Source organism: Harpegnathos saltator, unplaced genomic scaffold, assembly GCF_003227715.2.
Source record: "Harpegnathos saltator strain DR-91 unplaced genomic scaffold, Hsal_v8.6 scaffold534, whole genome shotgun sequence".
Lineage (NCBI taxonomy): Eukaryota > Metazoa > Arthropoda > Insecta > Hymenoptera > Formicidae > Harpegnathos > Harpegnathos saltator.
In genome coordinates, this window is record NW_020230354.1 from 1,050,345 (window position 1) to 1,076,777 (window position 26,433).

Here is a 26,433-nt window from a genome sequence, read left to right on the forward strand (position 1 = left end):
CTTGCCATCGCAATATTTATCGAACGTGTAACGGCGCAATACTAAACACACACCAGACGGTTTTGGCCCTCGGCCCTGGGCGCCACGAAGGTCGCCACGTAACCGCTCGGCGAGGAACGAGGGAGCGAAAACTGTGAGAGAATAAAGCAGCACACAGAGTTTACTATACCGTCGTCGTCGTGTTAATGTCAAGATTGATTAAAACACCCCTTCTTCTCACGTGACCTCCGACCGACTTTTTTTTTTTTTTTACGGCCGAAACTTGGACTTATTGGTGAGGCAAAATGATAATTCGGCCGCGTCTGAATCAAGCGTATTATTAATAACCCATAAATTGTTTCCCTCTCAAGAAAATAATAAATGTCCAAAGTTCTCTCGCGAAATTACACGAGACTGATGTCTAACGAACTGCGCGATTCATTTCCCTCGCGTGTGAGTCAGATCAGACTTTTCCAGAACGAAAGGAGACTTCTTTCAATTTCCCGAGTTTTACGCCAGGATACATTATACACGGAAAAATGGAAAGAATCCAGTCACAGTTTTCCAAAGGTATCAAGTGTGCGTGAGTTGGAAAGAGACGAAGAGATGAAACGCGGAATCATGGGGGAAAAGGATAGATAGAGGAACCGCCGGTTTACTGTAAACCTCTTAACTACATTAGAGAGCCGAGACGAGCACCCTGCGTTTGAGCCAACCGCAGACACCGCAAACAAATCGAAAAGGAGGGGAACCGCTGCTCGAGGGCCGAAGGTTGGCCTAGGCTGAAAATACTTGTATAAAATATAGTCGGGTCTCTCTCTCTCTCTCTCTCTCTCTCTCTCTCACACTCTCTCTTTCTCTGTCTCTCTTGAGCGCGCGAATACACGCCAACGGATGTGTGCGTACGTACGTGAATATGTATGTTTGTGTGTGTGTGTGTGTGTGTGTATGTATATATGTGTATATATGAGAGTTTCGCGAGTTCCTGTTCGTTTCACAGCTTTGCCCACGTCTATATTTCTTTTCCCAAAGATGAGGGGATTCACACACCACATTTCTTCCTCGGTTGATACTTTTAGTCTACTCGTTATTTATCGACCCACCCCCTGCCCCTCACAACCATTCGCTCGTACTTTATGAGAAAGCACGACGAAATGTTAAACGACTTACATGACACGGGGTCTCGATTTTCCAAACACGAAGCTCCGATTTGATCAGCGGGGCGTTTCTTCAGACGACAGCCGAAAGCAAGACGGCGAGCAAGAAATTGCGCGGTGCTGCACTGCTAAGTGAGGAGTAAAAGCGTCCCGATAGACCCGATCGAATTTAAGCATCCCCAGGTGGAAACGTCGCGCGAAGTAAGCGTACACCCAGGGGGTCCCGGCGATTTCTATGTAAATCAATACTCTGCGGCGTACCGAGGCGTAATGCCCGCGATCACTTCCTCGATCGTATGCGATTACCGAGTGTGGAGTCGTCTATTTTCACGGCGGCTCTTGTCGCCCATTCGTTCGTTCGTTCGTTCATTCGTTCGTTCATCCATCCGCTCTCGCACACGCACACGCATACACTCGTCCGTTTGCTTTTCGCTCGGCGAAAAGGTTCCTATTAAGTAACGCACGGCGGCGACCCGGCTATTCGATCGCCGCGTCTCGCCTCTATCAAACCGGCCGTCTGCCTCCTCCAACCTCCGCCTTCTCCGCCTTCTCCTCCTCCTCCTCCTCCTCTTCCTCCCGCTTCTTCTCGCCGTTTCGCGGCATACTCGCGACGAGCGCAACGCGGCGCGTGTCCCACGCACGCGACGGCCGTGCGTCGCATCGTGTTGCGCGAACGATAACGCGTGGGCGAGGCGCTTCGCCGCCGCCGCCGCCGCCGCCGCCGCCGCTTTTAACTGTCACGGCCGCTCGGCGGCTTAACCTTTGCGCGAGGATTCGAGTCTCAGGGGCTGTTGGCCGCCAACTGCGGCCCCTCCGCGCTCGGATTCGGCGAGTCGAGTATGTTTCGCCGGCCTTTCGTACGACTTTCGGTCGTTCGGATTAAATGCGAGGGGAACTGACTCACGCTCGTGATGTAACGGCTAACAAGCGATAACGGATTGTTTTGTAGCTTATGCGAATATTTTCTCTCTTCTTCTCTCATATCGCATCTCCTCCACGTCGACGTGAAAATAGCGTGTTCCAAATTACACTCTGCGTCACCTCTCCGTTGCACTTGCTCTCATTAACCGCGCTTTCACGATGATCGCACGATGAGAGCGCATGACTCGTCACAGACGACGACTTACGCAAATGTCGCGAAATAATGAGCCGAGAGTGATTGAAGGGCGGGCAAAAGGGGTCTCTTACCTGTCGTCCCGTCCAACTCCTGCGCAGGACTTGAGAAAGAGGAAGTGTGAGCGGCGTCGCGGACGATCGTCCCCGAACGAGGCTTGTGTAACGCACCTGATTCCTTCCGCACTCCACCAACACCACCGAGTACGAGTTCCCTCCACGAGCTCGCGGCGGTTCTTCCCGCGCGCGCGCGCGCGCGAGAGAGAGAGAGCACACGGACGAGCACGAAATACGCGCGAGTCGCGATTATTTATCGGCGCGTCTTGCGACGGTCCACGCGACTTGCATCACGCGCGTGTGCACGCACGCACGCACGCACGTGCGTCCACCTACACGCGCGCACGCACGCACGCACGCCTTGCCTGCCTGGCCGTCAGGGATCTCAGATCTCCTGAGGGAAAACGAACAACGTGACGACGCTGGCTGTCGGTCGGCCCGGGATCGCTCCGGAGAACGCTGTCACGTGTGCGCGGGACCGAACCGCGGAAAGTCTCATCTACCTGACGCGGCGACCACGATGACCGTCCACGGTGACAACAGAAACGCACTGCGTGTCCGTGACTTGAAGACGCTGCCGTCGAACGACGGTCAGCCCGAGATCGACAAACAATCTCCAACAACGGAAATTCCGCCGAGCTTTTCCCGCCCCCGCGATTCCACGCGTTCACTCACTCCTGCGACCAGTCCGCGCGGCCGATCGCGTATTTCTTAAGTGTATCGCGAGCACTAATCATCCCGTGGTCAGGTCCATACCGCGGCGAACTCTACCAGCGGTCCCTCCCGGTGCAACATCTCCGAGATAACACACTCTCTCGAGTGAGTAACGTCTACTATCACCTCGTCGTCCGTTTTCCTCGCCGCGAGCCGAGGCGAGACACACACGCGCGCGTCACGCGAGCGCGAACAAACAACAAGAAAGGGAAAAGACGAGCAGTCGAACACACCCTCAGCCCTCGTTCTTCGATCGCGCGCGCGCGCTCGGTGCCGCACGGGGGGTTGAGAGAGAGAGAGAGAGAGAGAGAGAGAGAGAGAGAGAGAGAGAGAGAGAGAACGAGCGTTCACAGTGCAACGTGCGCGGAACACAAGTACACAAGAAGCGGAGGCTTCGGCCGGAGGCGCGCGCGGAACACTAACGCAAGGCGCGAGCGGTGAGTCTCGGTTTGCCTAGCCTAGCCGCCACTAAACGCCACTATCCTAGGTTAGACACGCTCGCGACACTCTCCCTCTCTCTCTCTGTGTGTCCCTCCCGCCCCGTCTACCTCTCACTCCTCCGCGATTCCTCGACTCACTCACTCTCGCTCTCTCTCTCTCTCTCTCTCTCTCTCTAACTCGTTCGCTCGCTCACCCGTTCGCCGTCGTCGTCGCGAACCTCTCGCTCCCGCCGCGCTGCGCCCGCGATTCGGAACGGAGGGAGAGAGAGAGAGAGAGAGAGAGAGAGAGAGAGAGAGAGAGAGGCAGAGAGAGAGAGAGAGAGAGGGGAATCGTAAGGCCATAGCCACGGCCATCGAGTCGAGGCACACACGCATATAGGTATACATGTAAATGTGCGCACGTGTATGTGTGCGTCTATATGTGCAGCGCGCGAACGCGATTCCGTTCGATTCCGCGCGTCGAAAATCGCGTGTGTCACTAGCCCCTTCGCGTTTCGCGCGGTCGATCGCGCCGACATATCCGTCATCCTCGCGGAGAGACACGCTGGTCATTGGACTGTCGATTGTAATCTATAAGATTAGAGAGTCACGCGGGGAATTGGGAAGATACGAGCAAGAACGCGGGACGAGTCCCTTGACGATTTCGATAAAGCGCGCAGCGCGAGCTGCGAATTAACCAAGAGAGGAGGAGGAGGAGGAGGAGAAGGAGGACGAGAGTCGAAAGCGGTTAACGGCGACGCGCGGTCTTTCGTCCAAATAATCGCCTAATTAATGGGCAGTAACTTTGCGATTATTAGCGTTTTTGTGCTCGCCAGGCGAATGTGCTCCACGCGATGGGGCGACCAATGAGAGGACGCCCGCCTCGGGCGGCGGTTCTCGACACGAGTTTGCCGTTTCCATCCCAAAAGCGTGCCAAGAAGGGAGACACGGCGCGTATAAACGCGTTCTATATTCCGGCGACGACCCGGTAGCGCACACGCGACTTACACGCGTGCGTGCGTACACACGCACGCACGCACGACTCGCACTGCTCGACGGTCGCGTAGGTGCGACTTCGCACGAAACTCACACTTGGCGTGCGACGAAGTGCAATATAGCAGGACGTGTCTACGGCCGACATGTGTTTCCCGGACGCTTTGGACGCGCGTCGCCGTCTAAATCGTCACTTTTATGACCGCTACTTTCGATTCGCTCGCGCGCGACCCGTTCGCCGTCGAAAGTGCCGTAAATCAACATCCGAAAACGCGCTGCCGCTGCGGTCTACGTCCGCGTAGCGGAAGAGAGAGAGAGAGAGAGAGAGAGAGAGAGAGAGAGAGAGAGAGAGAGATACACTCTCGCCTGATTTCGATCGTTCCCGTTATCGGCCGATTGCATCCGGAAGCGTTGCGCAGACTTGCAACGATCGCTCTTATTCGGAGCCGAATAAGAGCGATCGCGCTTTGCGAAATTTACTCACTCGGCGACTCTCGCGCCGTCGGTCGGCATCTTCGAAATTGAAATCGCGCGATGCTCGGATTCGTTCGAATCGGACGCGACCCCGATTCGCCGGTAGGCAGTCGCAACTTGCCGGGGAAATCAACGTTAGTTTCGGAATTAACGGGAAACGCGCTTCTCGCAACTACGCGCAACGCGCGCGACGCAATCGGCTCGTTATCACGTATCGCGAATAATACGATGCGCCTGTGAACGTTAGATTAAGAAGTAATTAATGATCGTTTGTAGTCACGCCGACGCGCGTGACGTATGACGCGATTCGCCGTTTTTTCTCGATATGTCTAATGCGCATTGGCGCGCGCGAGCAAGACGGCTCTCGCGCGTCCGCACACACAAGTCGCAGCCGACAACGCGCGCTGACTTTCCAGCTATTTCGAGATAAAGACATTCGGTGCCTGCTCCTCAGTTTCGACACGGAAAGGTAGAGAGAGAGAGAGAGAGAGAGAGAGAGGAAGAGAGACGCCGCGCCGCTCAGCCGCTCGTCGCGCAAGAGCCACCCAAATATGCAAGACGGAAAATCATTTTTACTGCAGCCCGCTATCAGCGTCGTGCCTCTCATCGGCCTCTGATGTAATCGATCCGCCGCAAAGCGAACTCTTATCTCTGCGTATTGTCACACCAGCCGTGCGCGCAATATCTGTACTACAACAAGGCGTCGAGTAAACTAACGCCAGCTCAGCAACGCTGATCCGCAATTGCGCGTCTAATTATTCGTCAACTGAACTCGGCCAAATTCTCTTCTAAAATTCGAAAACAGACATTAATCGGCTGACGAGCGCACAGTCGCATGAGGTTTACTTTTTAACCCGTTTGCGGCGTTATCATGTGTCTCTCTCATCGCACACTTGATCGCGATCTTGCGCAGAGCCGGGAGGACTCGCGAGAGAGGCAGGGTTTAGGGCCAAGGGTGAAGCGGAACAAGTAGTAAAGCAACGCGTTTGGTCGGACGGGCCGCCGCCAATGCAACGTTCACCGAGCGCGCGCGCGCGCGCAGGTGGTCGGCGCGATTGCCACGGATGGCGGAGCGGATTCGCGAGACTTTCTAACGAAAGTGCAAGTGTTTTCTTTCTTCCAACCGGCCGCGGCGACCGCCGCCGCGTAACCGTCCCCGCCGTCTCGCGACTTTCGCGCGTTTTCCGCGGTTTCCCGCCGAGGTCGTCGAACGCTTCTGTCTCTCCGACTCACGTCCGTCGGCCGTGCTTCATTTTTCGCGAGCACGCACACGGTCGTTCCCCGCACGTTGCGCGGATTCGACGCTCTTAACGTCGCTCCGCGACTTGTACGCGACAGCTCGTCGCGTTTCGAAATTTCTAAAGTTCCCGCGCGATGGATGGATGGATGGATGGATACTTGAAACGCGCGAGATTTACGGTTGAGTTTATTCGCCTGTAAAAGCCCTCGCGGACTTGGCTACGTGTATTGAGATATACATCGGTGAGAAAGAGACGTAAGACGCGTTTCTCGGGGAAACCGAAACCTGCCGCGTGAAACTGCCGCGGGGCGCGGTAAAGGTGACGAAACGCGAGGGGTCAACAAGCGCACGAACTGCGCATCCGACGAAAGCAGCAAGAGGGTCCTTGCGGCTCGCGTTCGGAGGACAAGCGTGGTCCGCGAGGGGCGTTACAACCGAGTCGATTTAGGAAGTCCCCGGCTCCGGCCTTCGCCCATGACTCGAGAAGCGAACATTTCTAAGATCCCGGCCGGAGCGAACGCACGAGAACCGCCCGCGGCGTTCAGTCAAGGCCCACGTCGGGGCCTCGCCGTGACATAAATATTCGGGGGGCCTCTCCGGAGGAGGGGGCCCGCTCTCGGCCGCCGAAAGAGTTGAACTTGAGAACGCGTCAGAGAACGAGGAGAGGGACAAAGAGGTGCGGGGGGGGAAGGGAGGGGAGGGGGGAGACGGACGGGAAAGTGAGACAAGGAGGCGAACGAGAGAGATACGCGTAATCATACGGTGGCAATGAGCGACCCTGAAACGGCAAATTCGGCGATTCAACCGTCATCCTCGAGAGGCTCCTTTCGTCTATTTTTAAGAGCCTCGACAACTCGCCGGAGCGGCTCGCCCCGATGCGCGCGCGGACGATAATCCGTCACTCTCTCGCCGGTGATGTAATCCGAAGACGAGCAGTGGACTCGTGAGCGAAAATCTCGCGGCATTCCTCGCGCTCTCGGTTATTACACAAAGGACTCGCGAGGACGGCGATTAGCTCGTCGCGCCGGCCACTTGTTGTCCGTTACCAATCATTACGCTCATTATTTACAAATACTAAACTGTGAATTAGCGCGCGTAAAACTCCTCTAACGACCCCGAACGAACGTAATAATGCAACTTTATACTCGCGGAGCGACCGCGCGTATGCACGTCCCGGCTACGTGTCGGTAATGAAAACTCGACGAGCTCCAATAAATCCCGCTCGTTACCCTCGACGCGGGACTCGACTGCAAATCCGCTTGGAAAAAAAAGGAACGTGACGTGGTCATGTTTACCTCCCCCGCCCCTCCCGCCGCGACACGAAGATACGCGCGCGCGCGCGCGCGCGCGCGCGATTTAACGCGCGTCGTTAAATTCGCGGGTTATAAATCCGCGAGTCATACGCGCCGCCAGTTGCTCCGTCAAGTATCTTGTTTTTAAAGTTCACGTTTTGCATACATCCAACGAAACACACTTTCTCATTAAAGTTAGCGGCGACGGTAAACCGCGGTAAAGCCGATCGCGGATGCCTCGCTGGATGTCTCGGCGACGGGAGAAAGAGGGAAGAAATAAAATAAAATAAAATGATTTCAAAGTATTTGAAGTCTGAGGTAACTTGCGTCGTCGTTCAGCGACGCGAGTTCGAACGAGCGCGATGAAACTTCCCCCGTGACCGATTCTCTCGCAGGAGAGATGCGAGAGCTCCAAGCTCGGTCACTTTCAATGATCGACTCGAGGTGCGACGATCCGCGCGCGGCGACAAAATTCTCTCGCTGCGCCGCGCGGCTGCGTTCCATCGTCGCGCTTCGCGCGACATGACGTGATGTACGAAGCTGACGCATAAAAAAATTGTGTGACCTGATAGCGTAGTTTACGCTCGCATTAAATCCGCGAGGCACGCCCGTACCGCATATACTTGAGCGCACACGATTGCACGAAGCGTTGCATCGCGCGCTCGCGAACGTCACCCGCGGACTTCGACTTTCACTGTGAGTCGCACACATTCGTCTCTCTCTCTCTCTCTCTCTCTCTCTCTCTCTCTCTCTCTCTCTCTGTGTTCCTCTCTCCGTTAGCTCTGCCATAAATTTGGTAACTTCCACGCCTCCTCGTGCCCCTGTCCTCCTTCGAAGCGACGATTATTCACACGTATCGCGCGACATGGCCGAGAGAAACAAGAGCGTGTGATTTGTGTGCCCCGCGAAATGAAGAGAGGTAAATTTTTTTACGGCCGGACGAAGCGATAGCGCCCCGCGAGTCACACTTGTCTTCCTCTTAACGATCGGAGGAAAGTACCTGAGATACGTCGGAATTATATGGACACCGCGGAAGTGTCTCGCGAGGGACGTAGATGAATTCAACACGGAGAATTTGGATTTCTTTTTCGTGGAGAGCCGGCGTACGTGAAACAGAGAAACAGAGAGAACAGGGACCCGCGCGAGCCGCGAGGCGCACACGCTTTTGCGTGCAAGACTCGCTCTCGTACGAGACCGGGCACTCTCCCTTTTCACCTGGCCGGGTGACAAGATTCTGATGTTATCGGAGAGAAACGTCGCAGATCCGGCGACGGGTCAGCTGTTTGGCTCGATCGAGAAGCAGGGAAAAGTCGTTGTCGCGGCTCGATTCGAATACTTCGTGGCTCGTCCCCCTCGGACGAATATCTCGGAGGAATATCTTCACGAGAAACGACGCGCCTACTACTACTCTGCGATTGCTCGTCCTACCAAGAGACGGAGTCGTTCGCTAATGGGGAAGGGAGGCTTCTCGAAAAATTTTCGAGAAGCTTACAGCCACCTCGCTACATCCTCGTGCCATCCGTGTTCCCCCCCCCCCCGCCCGCTCCTCGACATGTTCCCTCAAACATATCTTTATCCGTAATTAACAATTTCATTCTGGAAATAACTTAATACTCGCAGACATCATTCCGCGCGCACGTGTATCTCAAAGTACAGGGAATGATTGTTAAGGGAAATTGCCGCGTAATGGAAGGAGTGTGCACTTTCAACCGACGAAAGCTTCGCGAGCTTCACGTGACTTTAATCGATTCCTCGCCGGCGACCAAGTCGTGTCGGACGCTCCGAACGCGAGGATAGCTAAAAATAACGAGCGACTGATAAAAATAACACGGACTCTTGCGTATATATATATATGTGTCCGGCGTAAAACGCGATATTATTACTAATGCCTTGCCGAGTACGACCGAGGCAGCGTGTATCGTTTCCACCAAAGAGAGAGCCTCAACTCTTCTGGCTCAATTACGTCGCGCGATGTCGCGCGCACGAGAAAGAGAGGCAGAGAGAGAGAGAGAGAGAGAGAGAGAGAGAGAGAGAGAGAGAGAGAGAGAGAGAGAGAGAGAGAGAGAGAGAGAGAGAGAGAGAGAGAGAGAGAGAGAGAGAGAGAGAGAGAGAGAGAGAGACACGAAAACGGAAAAGAGAAAACAGTGGATATGGTATTTCGCGCTACACGCGTGCGAAGAGACGAGGAAATATTTAAATATTGCGTGACGAACCGTTGCGGCGCACGCGTGCATACAACAGCTCTTCGTCGTCGGGCGGTTATTACGTAAAAGGCCGACGATGGTGTAAAAAGGCTTCGGGGCCGCAGGGACTACCCTGGTTCAAAGCTCCGGCGTAAAAGCTCGGGCTAATCCCGCTTCTTATTAGTGTAATTCGTGGCAATCCGCCGCGAGAGACAAAAGTTTCGTACCGACCGCAAGCGAGCGATAACAACTTTACGGTTGTACTTTCCGCATTTATGGTCGAACGCAGCGGGAACACAATCCGGAGGACCGCCGCGCGGTCATTCCCTTCGACTGCGAAGCAGCAAAAGCACGCGTCGAGAGAGATCGCTCCGTAATTTACGGTCAATTCGACGGACTCTTGCTTTACGGGGATTCTCCGAGTAGAGGCGAGAGAGCCGCGGTATACCGTGCGTGTCGCACACGTGGGGCGCGCGCACCCGTGGGGAACGAATTTATTGTCACTATTGATCGAACGGTGGAAGAGCGTCGCGCTTGTAATTTGAACTCGTCGATTGGACGTTTACAGCGCGGCGCGCGACGACGCGGCGAGTCTCTCTCTCTCTCTCTCTCTCTCTCTCTCTCTCTCTCTCTCTCTCTCTCTCTCTCTCTCTCTCTCTCTCTCTCTCTCGGGCTCCTCCTCGAGCGCGATCTCGCGAGGAAACACGTGTGATTTTGCCGCGAGGTTTACATCCGTGATCACACCGCCGGAAATTGCTCAACGTTCTCGGGCACAATCGTATCGCGAAGTAACGACCGACGAGACGCAAACGAGAAACGTGTCCTTTCGGTATCCTGCCGGCGAAATGGCCGATGACAGACGCGCGCGCGGCACGGACCATCGGCAAATTTCAACAACGCCGTTTAAACAGAAAGCGTCGAGGCTCGAGGACTTCACCGCGGAGAGCGCGATCGGCGACAGGATCGATTACATGATCTTGAGCGAGGCGGTCGGATGACTCGACTCGAGCGAGAGAAAGAGAGAGAGAGAGAGAGAGAGAGAGAGAGAGAGAGAGAGAGAGAGAGAGAGAGAGAGAGAGAGAGACAGAGAGAAAAGGCGCACTCTCACTTTTTACCTTCCGAAAACCGAAAGCCACCTTCTTTCTCTCGCTCCCTCTCTCCCTATCTCTCGCTCGCGACACGTCCACGAGACCTACCTGGCCCGGTGTTAACGCACGTATAGTGGGCCAGTGTCAGGCAACGGCGTCGACTTTTGGTTATTAACGCGCGGCGGATTTCGGTGAGTCAGATAAGTGTGACAGTCGCGCGTTCGCGCGCAGAGTCATCGGCCGGTATTGAGGCCAATGTTAAGAGCTGAGGACGACCTGAGCGCGATGATTGCCTAATGCCGTTCGTATACGGCAACAGGCGATAATGAAAGATCGACACGTGGGCACGCGCGGGTGCAACGGGGCGAGCGAGCGAGCAATTTCGGTTGGGCCGCGACACGACGTTAGTCAACCTTGAGAACGCGCGACGATCAGTTTCGCCTGATGGGCGCGCGCGACCTTACGGGAAGGCGAATCGCGCTCGCCTTCAGAATTCGATCAAATGCGTATGTCGCTCACGTACGTACGCTCACATACGAGATAGTCTCACCCTTGTTTGTTTCATAAGGCGGACGAGGAGAGCGGGGTCTAACGATGGACGTTAACTATCGGCTAACGACGCGAAACGGCGCGAGCGCCGAAATAACACTTTATTTGGGCTTGTTCGTGTTTTTCGTATCTATGAATCTCCCCCTTTCCCGTTTTGCTCATCAACACACTTTATGAGCTGCAACATTGCGCCTGTTGGTGATCTTGATGCATCCCTCTCCACTGCGTATATACGCAGTGTATTTACAATCGCAGATAAAGTATCTTCCTTTAAGGTGTGTACCTTCATTTTTTATATTTATTGTAAAATATCAATATAGAGGAATCATAAGATATACGTGTGTCCGGAAATAATTGATAATTACGGCACGTCGATGCGAGTACATCTCGAATATATTCACCTTTATCAAGTTTTTACACTTCTCACGAGAATATTCGCAAGTGTTTCGCAAGATGCGCGTCGGCTTACTTTCCTCGCAGGACACTCGTACCTCATTAGCCGCGTAAAGGTTAAGACCGCCGTAGGAGGTTGCACGGGAAAGAATAGGAAATTGGAGGGGGAGGGAGAACTTTAAATTTCCCCCGTGGCAACGGCACCGCTCGGAACCTGCACTCTCCCTTGCATCGCGCGCTAAGAGAGCGTTCGTTCGCTCTTAATGTCCGTGCCTGGTGACCCGCGGTGCAAACTAAACCCACCGGAGAAAGTTGCCGGGTACTTTCTCGTAGCTCCGCTTGCTCCTTGCACACCGACCGATGCAATCGCTTAAACGTCTCCATCCCCCTCCCCAATCGCCCCCCGCGAGCATCGAGCCGAGCGTTCGCGAGCGATGCTCGCTAGGCACTTTCGATTAATTCGATTTGGACCGCTCCGTAGATAATTATACTCGATCTCTTCGTGATCCGATATTAGACACTCGGCGCGAGTGTCTGCAGTCTGATTGCTTTTGTATTCGAAGTACGAAGAAATTGCTCGGGATACAAAGGCATACTCCGCGATCTCTTTTTTCTTTCTATCATCGACAATCGCTACGCGAGAAACTTACTCCGATGCTACGCATGCGCGTTAAAGAAAATTTCGATCCGCGACAAGAAATTTATACGAATCGAATCGACGAGAGGGGAGACGCAACAATTAGCCGACAACGAACGATTAAAGTCGCACAGGGGGGTCGGTCGGCGGCGCTTCGATCTCGAATGGTCGGGACGATTAGAAACGGAGTGGCTGCGTTTCGCGCTGCCAAACAGGCCCGCGCTCGTGGTCCAACGGGACGCGCGAGAATGGAGCGAGTGCAAAAAGGCCGATCCATTCTTGGCGCATCCAGTCTTTCTCCCTCTCTCTCTCTCTCTCTCTCTCTCTCTCTCTCTCTCTCTCTCGCTCGCTCGCTCGCTCTCTAGAGCGCGAGGCATTCAGCTCTTCGCGGACCAGCGACTTGATTTACTCGTCCGAGGGAACGAACTCGCCCGCACTCGTGCCCGCTCTCGCGAAGGTAGGTAGGTAGGTAGGTAGATAGATACAGCCGGGAACCACCGAGCTCTATGTATAACCGTGCTATTATGCTCTCTCTCTCTCCCCCTCCCCCGCCCCCTCTCGCGAGCGCGAGCGCGAGCGCGAACGCAGGTTACACACCGGGCGGCTCACCCGTCGTAGAGGAAAATCTCGGAGCCCTCCTACGCTCGTTCGTTAACTATTCATGCTTCGCGCATAGCCCGCGGTCGACCGTGATGAATCGGAGGTTACGCAGCCCCCGAGGAGGAAAAAAGGGATCCAGCCCCGGCCATCGCGTATAGCCGTAAGTCACCGGTACTGCGCCCGGTACCGAACCGAAGCCGCACCGTCATTTCTTTTCGCTCCGGTGCAATATTAACTCGAAATCTCGGCCTATCGGAAATAGGTCGCAGTTTTCATCGAGAGATGCCCGCGCATCTCTGTCTCGATGAGAAACGTAATCCCGGATTCTTAGCGCTTGGACGCCGCTCGCCAGAGAGGCGGACTTTTAAAGAGGGGTCTCCTCTCTAGGAGGGTCTCCTTTCATATCTCGGAATAAGCGAAATTATTTACGGATGGGATCCGTGAAATTCTCATTGTCGACACGGTTACGGTGTTTTTCGAGACACGAGCGCTCTCGCTCCTCGGTTCGAAAGAGCAATGATTTTCCGCGAAAAATCAAGATCGCGAAAACAAGAAGGGATGAAAAGCGGTGGAGATCATTAAAAAGCGCAGCAACGAAGTTGCGAGTAGGGAAATGCTCGTGCTTATTTCTCGCTCGAAAGCCCGAAAGGACAGTCCTGTCCGCGTATGTCGCGTCGCGTACGTGCGCGAACGCGACGCGAAACAGTTTTTGCAGGGATACTCCGTGAAAACGCGTGAAATTCACGCGTACCGAGAACATGTGGAATACGACAGACATCGCGCATTCAAAGGTTAATAATTGTCGTGCGGCGACAGACGAAGAAAAAAAAAAAGAGAGAGAGAGATGCTCGAGGAACCGAGATTTTCGAGGACGCGTCTTCGCGATGCAGCCGACCGTGACGTAGCTTTCGTGCAGTAAAGCCCGCGTGACGTCACTCATTCGATGACGTGTGGTCAACCGCGGTCAATGCACCAGGCCGGCGTTTCTTGCAGGGCACTATAATGCTCGGTTCACTGGCTCCGACGTCGTGTGCGTTCGTTCACGTACACGGACCGCGCGCCGCGTTGCACGTGCGCGCGTTACACCGCAAAATACCGGGTGTCCGTAAGGTTCGCTTTTTGCTCGCGGTGAGAAAACCCGCCGATTCGCGAGGATTTCGCGTCGCCGCGGCCCGCGCCGACCGCGACTGTGAACGATGTCGACGTATCGTTGCGTCGCTCGTCAATCCGATCGTTAAAGCGCTACCAAGATATTTCCGTGCGTGCCGAATGGGTATGACGATGATTCGCGAATAATTGAAAACATGCGCCGATCGAAAAACGAATGCTTACATTCCTATCTCAAAGTGACGTTCTACATGTCTTCGTACATATTTTGTGAAATTTATCATCCTTTCCTAGAGCGAAAGCTGTCTTTACATTTTCTTGTATCAAACATTATAGAGAAAACCACGAGTCACATGCGAGATGCAAGATGCAGTAATTAGAGGAGCCTTCTGAGTACCTCCCTGAATATTTTTGACACGTCGGGTTTCAAAGACTAGACCAAGAAGACAACGTTAGTCTACCGAGTTGCTCCGCCTCGCTATTAAATCGACAACGGAGGTTAAGTCTCGAGTTTTCTCGGTCGGGACGTTTCTTATCGGGAAAGCCCACCCACGGCCATCGTCCGCACCTACACGAAGGTGTAGGTGCTGGTCGACTAGTAGTAGGTGGCACGAATCATCGGACAAGTAGAGAAACCGACGACGTGGTCGGCCGTGTCCTGGTAATCGATGACAATACGCACGCACAGCCTCACACATATACATACATAGCATAGCAAACAGAGGTCATATACACGTAGCCACGAATTGTTTATGCAAAAAGGAAGCGCGCGGTTGGATTGCGCATACACCGTGGAACAGAACGCGTTCGCGTTAATTGGTAATTTTCTAAAATTGCGGCGCGCACGAGAGACTGCACGCGCGCGCGCATCCCGGCACGCGGAATAAATAGCTTCGTTACTGTTGCTAACGATTGCCCGCGTTATAAAGATAGAAGCAAGCGTAGCGGCAGTTCGTAAATCAATGAAATATTTCTTTCATTTTATTCTCCTTGGCGTTACTTAAGCGTAATAATGATTATAAGCGATCAGCAGAAACGGTAGCGATAATGGCGCTTCGGCAGCGCGCGCTAATGCAAGCCCGCGCTAATGCGCCCACCAGTCGGCCACGAGAGAGAAAGAGAGACAGAGAGAGAGAGAGAGAGAGAGAGAGAGAGAAAGAGCGAGAGAGAGAGAGAGAGAGAGAGCACACACGCGAGAGCGCTACTTTGCACGTGGAATTAAATGTCACGGTGACAAGAAAGAATTTCGGGAGAAAGTCACCGATAAGAGTGAGTCACTGCACAAATCTCTTACGAGTTTCACACGCATATTTCGTGTTTCGCACTTCGTCCGGGCGTACGACATCCGTCGCCCGCCCCCGGTGGTAGCCCTTGGCGATACCTACGAGATTTCGTCACGACGAAACCGACGGGCTATTTTCTCGGGATAGGCTGTTGAAAAATAGGTGTGCACGTATCTAGTAAGCATGTGCAACTGCGTTCGTCGAAGCAGATGCAACTCCGGTGCGTTGCGTAAGCCCGGCAAAAAGAAAGTATTACGGGGCATTAATCCGCAAGAATGCCCTCGCGAGAAAGAGAGGGAACATCGGTAATCTAACAGTAATGTATTTAAGCTACACGCGCTGCGTGTAAGCGTACGTTGCTTTCGGGACAGTTGCAAAATGCAAGATATATCTTGCGTATACTTATTTGGCGTGTTACCTGGAGTGGCGAAGTGCTTCACTTACGAGATTAACGGATCGCTGAATAATCGACCGCGCAATTGACGACACGACAAAAAACACCGACAACTTTCATTAACGGAGATTTGTATCCGACAGCACGGAGAGACACGACCGTACAATCCGGCGCCGAACTGTCGAACTCAGTGTATTAACCGATAAACATACGCTCGCAAATGTAAAACGAACGAGAAAGAATCGGATCCAAGTAATAAAAATAAATCTCGCTTGTATCGCTGTTTTCGGTGTTTCTTTCTTTTTTCTAGACGGATTATGAAACCGGATGGTCATCAGTATTCTTTATGACGACTATCATTGCTTTTTTTTACGAGGTATCAATTATTTTTTTCTTTTTCGAAACAGACGCCGACTCGCAGTGTTGAAAGTCGAAAATGGGAAAGGAAAAGAGAGAGAGAGAGAGAGAGAGAGAGAAAGACCGAGAGACTTGACTTCAACCGAGCGCGAGCGAGCCGTAGGTAGGCCGCGGCAACGTGGACAAGCGAGTCGAGTTGAGAGGCGCGGACGGGCGGTCAGAGACCCCGCAGGGCCGGCGCAAACAGAGAGTACAGCATTACCCACTCGTTCGCTCTCTATCGCGAACCTGGACCCGACAATGCCGCGATAATCCTCCCTGCGATCGCGCCGCCTTTTATCCGGCAACGTGGAAAAATCTCGCACTCGCCCTCTTCCCTTTTTGCCGAGTCTGTCCTCCCTCTCCCTCTCTCTCTCTCTCTCTCTCTGTCTTTCTCTCCCACTCTTTTTTTATCTTCGTTTTTTTGCTCTCCTCCTTCTCTCTCTGTCCGCCCGCGTCACCTCTCTGTCATTCACTTCTCCTTGCCTCTCGCTTCACCGATAGAACACTCCGCGAGTGCACGACACAACGCCCCGTCGCGTTATTTTCTTCCGTTACCTTTCGTTCAAAAGCGAGATAAAGCGAGAGAGAGAGATAGAGAGGGGGGGAGGGGAGGGAAGAGAAAAAGGCGAACAAGGCGAACGAAAAAGCAGCTACACGACCGGGGATCGCAGCAATGTCGCTTAGGTGCGATAAGATGTTTAACGCGTCATTCAGCCTCTTATCGCCGAATTTTTACGACGTCTTGCGACGCGCAACGTTCCGTACACACATACGTAACATATACGCACACATATACATATGTGTATATCTCTTTGTAAAAAAAAAAAAAAAAATATGTGCAAACTGCCGACGTGACAACGGTGTGTAGAACTTTCACTGACCGAAAACTCGATTCGAAGAAAGCCGACGTGCGATAGGCGAGCGAGCACACCTCGTCGTCGTAATAATTAGCGTACGCGTTAACCGCATGACATCCCGAATTTTCACGCACGGTGAAAAGTCACGCGCGAGAAACCTGCGGGAACACCTACGGGGGGGGGAGGGTACCGGGAGCACGGGATAGACCGGGCTGGCTTTCGTGCTGTTCCGCGCGACGCGAAATAGAGAGACGAGCAAATGCGTATAACTACGAAGGACCGCGAGAGACTTTCTCCATGATACGCAGCCGTGTGGTGCACGCGTGTCTTCCAAGTTATGATTTCCGCGGTGCTCCGTAAATACGCGGCCGCGACGCTCGTGCATTTAGAGCACTCAGCCGTGCGAGCTGGCGGCGACGGACTGGACGCGGAATCGGCTTTAATTTCGGCTCCTCGACTTTCTCTCGCGCCGCGATAATTCACGGGGCCGCGTACGCGCTCGGATGATTCAAGCTTTACCGACAGCGTTCTGCGCAAAGCGAAGCACTGTAAATCACCGCGAATTGTAAAGAGAAGCTTGCCGCTACCGAGCGCCGTCCCGGCGCGCATTCCCCGACGGAAAATAAGATGTAAATCACGCTAAGTAAAAAGACGTCTCTCGAACGCGTTTTGGACACCACGGATAGGCTACCGGAAACGGATCGAGAACAACGAAGAAAATAAACTACCGAGGAATGTATCAAGATAAGTAAAATATCTACGTAGATATAATATCTACGTAAATAGCCATTGGATACCATTAGATACTTCATATAATGATGAAAGTACAAAGATGTATACTGGAGCCAAATGTCGGCTTATCCATCATATGTGTCATTTGTCGTGTGCAATCGATTGACTATACAGCGATAAGACACCTCGTGTGATCGTATAATCAACATTAAAATACGTTGGACGGCCGCGGATGACACAATCGTGAATATGGATGGCATCGCCGGAGGAACTGCGATCGAATTGATCGCGACGAAACATCAATAAAAGCGCGAATCGCTCAAATCCGCGGCGTGGGGCGCGCCGGCGAAAAATCGGGTCGAGACGCTTGCTCTTTCCGCGACTTTCGACAAAACTTTCGATGTCGCCGCCGAGTCGGTCCTAGTCGGTCTTGTTGATTCGCTGGGTCAACGATCCCTCTTCGCCCCGATTTCACCGTTTTCGCCCAAAAGCACGACGACGGTGTTACACACGCGGCTTTCCGGCCCCCTTCATGCCACGTTCACGACGCGATTTTCGAGTAAACCGTAAGTAACAGCCGAAACCTAACACCTCCCATCCTTGCCTCCTTCCTTCACCCCGCAGAGGCCGCGCGAGTACGATCCACCTCCAGTACGGTAACACTATCCACTAACTCCCTCGCTGGCGCGCACGCGAGGGAAAAAAAGGAAATCGGTGAGTCGCGCGATGTATCCTCATTTTGTTCGCGCACTCTCGTCATTATATCGAAAAGAAAATGCATGCTAGAACAATTCACTCACCGCTCGACGACGCGCCCGTGACATCTGGACGATGCTCCGCACCAGGTTCGCGGCTCCGTCCGCTCGCACACAGCAGCAGCAGCAGCAGCAGCAGCAGCAGCAGCAGCAGCAGCAGCAGCAGCAGAAGCAGTAGCAGCAACAGCAGAAGCAGCAGAAGCAACAGCAGCAGCAGCCGCGGCGGGACGGTCACTTGTCCTCTCCGAGTCGCAATTCACTTCAAGTCACCACCTGACAAGCGCGCACTCACACACTCCCGTATACATATATATCCTTGCCGTCGCGGTGGAAACGTCGTCGTATCGTAATCGCGCTGCCGCGATTCCACCGGCCGGTGGAAAGGGTCTGCCGCGTGCGACACGCGCCGCGGCGCACGATCGTCCCGAAGGGTCACGCGGAAGGTCGCGCGTAGGTTGACGGCACACACTGTCGGTGCACGCGCGCTGTCGACCGGCCTGTGTGATTCCGATCTGGATTTTCGATGTCGCGGTACGACGCGCGGCTCTTGCCCGGCACGTGGTTTCTCTCGATTTTCGATTCGCTCTCTCTCTCGGTCCTCGTGCGAGGAGAAGAGTCCGCGCGCGCGTCTCGTATGTCTGTAATCGCGCGTCCGACTGAGCCCCGAAGTCGCCGGCTTCTCGCTGCTCGCGCCGCTCTTCCTGCTCGCCTCGTCCTTGTCGCGCGCGTGCCAGCCAATCGGCGCTCTCCGTCGCGCGCTCGCGACGGAGCATGCCGCTCTCGTTCCTCGTGGGCGTCGATCTTTGTCGCACCATTGCCGGTGGATTTGTTTCGCTTGCTCTCATGTTTACTCCTCTCTCTCTCTCTCTCTCTCTCTCTCTCTCTCTCTCTCTCTCTCTCTCTCTCTCTCTCTCTCTGCCTCTCTCTCTCTCTCTCTTTCTCCTTTCTCTCTATCTCTCTATCGTGTCCTTTTTCAGTTTCGCGCACGCGATAAAAGCCAACGAGCATTTAGAAATGTTTAATTTAAGACTATCGGCACTTTTACTCGGTCAATATCAAACATCCGCATCTTTTTTCTGCCGTTCGTTCTGCGGCGACGATGCCAAGAATGAGCGAGGAGCAATGTTCCTGAAACAATAAAGTACGATGCAAATAAATAAAGTGCACGTCAAAGTGTTAGCGGCTATTTCAAGGCTATTGTTTACGAGATATAGTTAACGTCATTATCAAGTCAACTGCCAAGTTGATTATAATTGGCTCTAACGTCAATGAGTCACATGTCGCGTCAACTGACGGAAAGAAATGACTTCTTGTGGGTGACTGCTCTATAATATACGTACACCGCGGGCGCTAACATTGATCAGAATCAAGAGTCGCTGTATCAGGCTAGATGTCGTGGAGAGAAAAACGTGAAAAACAAAAACGTCGCGTGTGGCAGACGGTACATGTGCGAACACGTCGTCCGTATACTTCGACAAGCGTGCCAAGGTCAAAAAGTACTCGATACCAAAAGTGCCGGCAAAAACAATCGCTAACTCTCGAGACACGTGAAATAGTGCCCCGCTATGTTTAATACACCATCGAATAATCTCGCGCACGTGCATGTGTAAAACATGCCGAAAGAACGTCATTGATGTCATTGAGTATACAATTCTCCGAATAAGACGAGTGACATAATTAGTTAATATATAAATACGTATATAACAAATGGATGTGTGTATATAACAAAAGATTGTTCAAACAGTATATAAAAACAGTAACGCAAATATGTAAAATATCAGGTACGTGCCCTCCGCTGTCCCCCTTTCTAAATTCGTTACTGAGCGCTGATCTCTCTCCCTCTCTTTCTCTCACTCTGCCATCCCGCCGTCTCCCTTTCTCTCCCGCGCTGCTATCCGTGCCGCTCGCGTTTTTCCCTTTTCACTCACGCTGCCCGTCTACTTTTTCCTACTTTCTTCGCCGCGGGCTTACGTAACAGCCGGCAGCCTGTCTCATCGAAATCGGCAACATTGTTACACGTTGCTGAGACTAACTACTAGTTCCTCGTCCTGCTTTAAAACCCCCCGCGCGGCTACTCAATCCGTTTTACGCACTTTTCGATCGTCTCGCGTGACCTCTCCTCTCTCTCTTTTTCTTCCCTCACCCCTCCCTCTCACTCTCTCTCTCTCCTCTCTCTCTCTCTCTCTCTCTCTCTCTCTCTCTCTCTCTGTCTGTCTTTCGCTCTCGCTCACTACGATGCGTGCGGAATCGATCCTCGTGTACTCTCCGTCTTTCTCTCTTTCTCCTCCGGCACGAAGCATCCTCTTGCACACTCTTGCCATACGAGAGATCGATTCTCCCGGTTCTTTTCTCATCCTTCGCTGCACACGCCTTCTCGCCCCTCTTCCGCCCCTCGTCCTCCGATTCCCCCCGGCCCGCGCCCTCGGTCATCTGCCCTTCTCGGCTGGTCGTTCCGTTTCTTCCTCTCTCCGCTCTTCCAACTTTCTTCCACCTTCCGCGATATCTTCTCACCGTAGCAATGGCATCGCAAGAGAGGACGACCTCACCTATCTTCCCCGCTATTGCTCCCGCGCCTTCGCCCCTTCAACAGCACACTCTCTTTCTTGCTGAATTTTCGTTTACCTTGCCCGATTCTAGCGCGAAGCTTTTCCTGTTTGTGTCCCCCTCTCTTGTTCTCTCTTTCTCTCCGTAATATAATAATATTAACAGTACTGCCAGCCTCTTTCTTAATATAATTTTCCAGCTTGCTGCAGATCTTTTCTATCTGTCGTCTACAACTTTAATATGATTAACTGCGCAGCTTTTGCTCTTTTCTTGTACTACCGTCCGCAGCGTATATAGATAGAAAATAGAGAGAACAGAAATTCAGGAAGTATTTTTGCACTACGATGTCGAAAGCCACCGCAGCCTTTCCTTTTCCAGCGAAAATTGAAACGATCTCTTCTACAGCAAAGTTGAGCAGGATGCCATGTATCCTCGCAATCTTTCATTGCTTTCGACGTTAAATATCTTAATAACCGTTTCTAGAATCACACATACACGTGGGATTCAACGAAGCATAGCGGAATTATCCGCAGAGGAGATAAAGAATAAGATTTTATTATCCATTCGCAACGTTGTGTGCGCGCGTATCTCTCGGTCGTATCCTACGAATCCTGAAAAAAAGCTTCCTTCTCGATCCGCTCGAGATCTATTCGCGTCGCGACGTCCTAATCTTCGTTAAAACGAAACCATTTCAGCTTCCGACAAAGAATATCGCCAGGTGCGCGTCGAATCCGCTTCCACCACTGTACACCCTGTATACGCTTCTTACGAGATATCACTCAGAGCTTAATAGACGCAGTCTCAGCCTCTCGGCTTCGGTCGCGGCGGTCTTCCCTTACTCTCTCGCCTCTTCATGCGAGCATCGTCCCGCCGCCGCCGCACGAGAGCCACCAGGATTTATTATCTCTTACGTCGCGCAGCGTCTTTTGAGGCAGGTTAGGGCGCTTAACTCGGCATTAGCGGCCGAGAGGCCTGCCCGTCCCCCTCTGTCCCCTCCCTCTGCGAGACCGGCGTAACCACCGTTCCGCGAGAGGAGAGAGAGAGAGAGAGAGAGAGAGAGAGAGAGAGAGAGAGAGAGAGAAAGAAAGAGAGAGAGAGAGAGAGAGAGAGAGAGAGAGAGAGAGAGAGAGAGAGAGAGAGAGAGAGAGAGAGAGAGAGAGAGAGAGAGAGAGAAATCAGTGCGGCCGGCGTAACGATTGATTTCCACGTGGCGCAGTAAATCAATCTGATCGAACTTCAACCCATGAGCACTCGCTCGCAAAGCTCGAAGTGCGTTCGAATCGAAAGTCATTTTTAGCTTATGCGGAAATTACGCGATGAAATTATCGAGCGAATAAATATCCAGCGTATATATTTAATACTAACGATGTTTATTATTCTGTAACGCTACTAATATGAAATGCAAGTGAGGCAAACGTGAAGAATCTTCCGAGAATCTTCCGAATAACATGTCGGTCGTCAAAATAAAACAGATGAAATAAATATTGATAAAATAAGTATACTTGGAATAATAACCGATGACGTCATCAATTCGTCATTCGGAGCTGTTAGAGAGCGTGCAACGGAACATAAACAACTATTAAATTGTCGGGGTGTAATTTTCATTCTTTCAATCGCCACTTCGGTTTTCCGGTAGAGAAACTCGTCGTAAACCCGCAAGGATGAGAACGCGCGCGAACGCGATGAAGGGTATCGCCCGAAGACCTTGGATAAGAGATTGGATCGACCTGCATGTGGGTCAGTAGGTCAAGTCGATATTAGCGCAGATAATATATAATACTAAATAAATCATACGGTGACTATATCGAGCTCCTTAGTGCATCTCGAGCACAGAGTTCGCATTTGTAGCAAAATTTCCAATCAGATAAGCTTGTTCGGAGGCGAGATAATCGATCGACCTCGGACAGCAAGCAAACATCGCGGAGACACTTAGATAAGTCTTGTGATAAATTTACTATTACTCCACTCCTTTACTATTGAAAAGGAACTCAGAATTTATAGAGCCATCCGAATCGAAATTTCTACCATATATTTTCCCTGAAAATATTGTCGAACTTGAATCAGTGTGAAGAATATCGAAATGTAACACTACATAAGCTATTCTATCTTTGATATCAATTTTACATCTTATCTACTTATCGCCTCTTTCTCCATGTTAAGCTATAAGATATAAAGAAAAACTTGAGAATTTTTTAAATACTCAATCATCTCAAAATTCTGCCTGCATTTAATCTTTATTTTTAATTCCAATAAGCAACATATTAGTTATATAATTTACTTCAATCAATTATTTAGATCAATAAACTTACTTATTTATCTATCTATATTTCGTGTTGCTTGAAATCAATACAGCTTAACGAAAAGTTGGAAATTCAGAAGAATTTAACTTGTAATTATTTAACGACGGACTATAAATATCGGCCAAAATTTCGATTCGGAATATTTCCTTACTCTCAGTAAGATCGTTAAACATCCATAAAGATCAGAAACATCATATATAATAAATTATTTCACGCACCTGGATAGAGATGATGTATCGCTGCCCACGTCCCGACACTCCATCCTAGCTTTTCGATTTAGCATCCTGCTCTTGGCTGCTTCGTCGTAATATACTCGCTCGCAACATCGCAATCGCGCAAATACAATTCGATCGGATGGCGGAAAAACGCATGTCAATTAACGCGCGACACCGCTGAGCGACGCAACAGAGCGCACTTGAAATCTCTCAAAAACCGACGGAATATTTTCATTAATTGGAAAGAATGTTAACTAAGCGTCACCGATGTACACATCGCGCCGCGACACATGTGCTTCGCACTCGTAAGCACGAAGCACAATGGCTCAAGCACGGAAAAGGACGCACAAGACTACCAAAATAATGGCAAAAAAGGGCTGTGTTATCTCGCGTCAATCGGCAGCCGCCCGTCGCCCGTCGCCCGCGGCTGAATGACCGAGCGTGCCCGATTACGATAATCAACACTACCGAAACATTCCGAACATTTGAGGCGATCGAATTCTATCCTCCTATATTTTACCGAATGTTACTGTTAAACGTTTGAAATAGATCGTTGACTCTTGAAATACCTTGAAATTACATTCTCGTCGATTTCGCGTTATTTTAACGTGCATATCCTCGAATCAAACGCAAGACGTAGCAATCAAGAGATGGAATGCAGAATCGGGAGCCAAGACGCAGCACCCGAGATATCAACGAGGAAACAACGATACATATTTTCACAAATATGTCACATAAATTATTCATTATACAGGTTCCTGATTCTGATAGATATTTGACGAACTTATTGAGAATAATGAAATAATCTGACTCGAAATTTAGACGAACATTTATAAAATAGTTATTATATTTAACAAATAATTATAGCTTCATAAATGTTTAATGATTCCTCAACCTCTCTGTTTATTTCACACTGATATCGATCCAAATGTGAATATAAATCTATAATAAATTATGCTCATGATAAAAAAATTTGAAATAATTTACAATTATAAGCACCGATCTTGTAATTTAACTTAAGCCTCGCAAGGTCCAATTTATACATTGAATAATAATTCTAGGGCTGCAAAATTCATTTTAAATCTGTCAATATCTTTCATCAGGAAAGAAGTGAACGAATATATGATATATAAAGTTTACGATTCTATTTTCTTATTATGCGTTTGATACAAGACGCCCGCCGCGGCAAAACTTTGCGTTGTTTCCCGCACGAACGAAGGCTATGTAGAGGCATTGAGAGATTAGAGAAAAGAGCCGTGAGGAAACACACTCGAGAGTGATAAAGATCATAATTTATCGGTGAATCGCGGATGAATCACGAGACGATCGAGTAATCCACGCGAACGATTCCGTTCGCCTAAACGCTAAGACTTATGAGTCTAATATGACCGGTATTAATTCATAAATCCAGACAGTATTACCATCCGCGAAACCCACGATTCATAAATCCCGAGATTTATGCACGCGTTGCCGAGCGCGGAAGCGCGCTCGCACTTTGTGCGTGCATACGACTGTCTTTGAAAACGTAATATCATCCGAGGCAAATTACAGAAGTCTAGCTTTACGCAGTTGAAAAGACGAAAAATAAAGAGTCACGGTTCTCCGCCCTCTCGTCGGGCATAAATCTACCTTCATACACGTATAGATATTTCAATAAGTGGCTGGGTGTCGAATAACAATATAGCGGCGCGTGTTTAGTTCCGATACTGAAGAAAGAAACTCGCTCGATTATTACGGCCCGATTTCGGGATTATCGGTACTATGTTTTCTTCGATAACGCGATGAGACACACAGAAGGTGCGATGACAAACGAGTGAATTCACTGGATTTCAGCGCACGCGGAATACGCGAGGAAACGCGTATCGTTGAGACGCGATCACGCTGGTTTATCTGAATTACCGGCGCGAGACTTTATCGCGCGTTGGCACGAGCAGGCCGGACCAGCAAGTAGATCGATATCGCGGGCGCCTTAATGATTCAATATACGGACGAACGACGGCGGCGGATCGATGATGCGCCCGGAGATCACGGTCTCACGAATTGCCGAGCGCGCGCGGCCAACCGATTTTTGCATTTTTCCTCTCGCGAAAGTCCGCGGCGACGATCTCCGCCCGACGAGGAGGAGGAAGAGGAGGAGGACGTTGTTGCTAGAGGAGGAGGAGGAGGAGGAGGAGGAGGAAGAGGAGGAGGAGGAAGAGGTGATGATGGTGGTGGAGGAGGAGGCACACGGGTTCGCTTTTGCCTGAGCGTACCCGTTCGTTCACCCTAGCGGGGGCACCAACCTGGCTTTACTTCAGTTACACGCCCGGAGAGTCGGCGCGCTGTATATATAAAGGTATGTACAATACATTCCCGCGTACATACGGTATATAAAGCCGCATGAACATAAAAATACGTATATGCAAAAATAGAGTTACCGAGCAGCCGGAAATTCGTGGCTGGAAACGAAAAAAGTTGACGAAAAACTGCGTGACGAGAGAGAAAGAAAGAGAGAGAGAGAGAGAGAGAGAGAGAGAGAGAGAGAGAGAGAGAGAGTGCTCGTCGCTTTTTGTTTCGAGTTCGCAGTTTGTACCCGACGACAAGGACTTAAAGACCGAGTTTAAAGTGCAGCCGAATACTTCGTCGTTCAGCGCAAATTTCATTTACGGCTCGCGTCTTTTGTCCAACGACGACGATCGCGCAAATTACGCGAATATCAATACCACTGTCGTGCGCAGAGCATCAACACACGGACGACTCTTTAAGCGCAGCTTGGCCGATTGGCCGTAAACTTCGAGCCCTTGCATTAAAAAAAGAGGAAGAAGGGAACAACCATACCGCCACGCGGGAGTAAAAAACTTATGGGCGCTCTCGTTGCTCCGTTCCTTTTCTCTTTCTCTTTTTCCCCCACGGACTCTTCCGCTGAACGGTGTCTCTACGCATGAGTGTTTCCGGACACCCTGTATAAAGATATATAATA

The 26,433-nt window shown here is 51.4% G+C and overlaps 1 protein-coding gene across 2 annotated transcripts in view; it reads right to left on the reverse strand.

Annotated features, from left to right (window-relative positions):
- Positions 1-19,295, reverse strand: part of Eip74EF (Ecdysone-induced protein E74) — a 205,822-nt gene extending 186,527 nt beyond the window's left edge. Inside the window, exon 1 of one of the 2 annotated variants that reach the window (XM_011139419.3) lies at positions 18,461-19,295. The gene's annotated coding sequence lies outside the window, so the exon portion shown is untranslated. Of the gene's footprint in view, positions 1-2,324; positions 3,282-18,460 lie in introns of those variants that run through there. The other variant, XM_011139418.3, reaches the window with a different exon arrangement.
- Between the last annotated feature and the right edge of the window lie 7,138 nt (positions 19,296-26,433).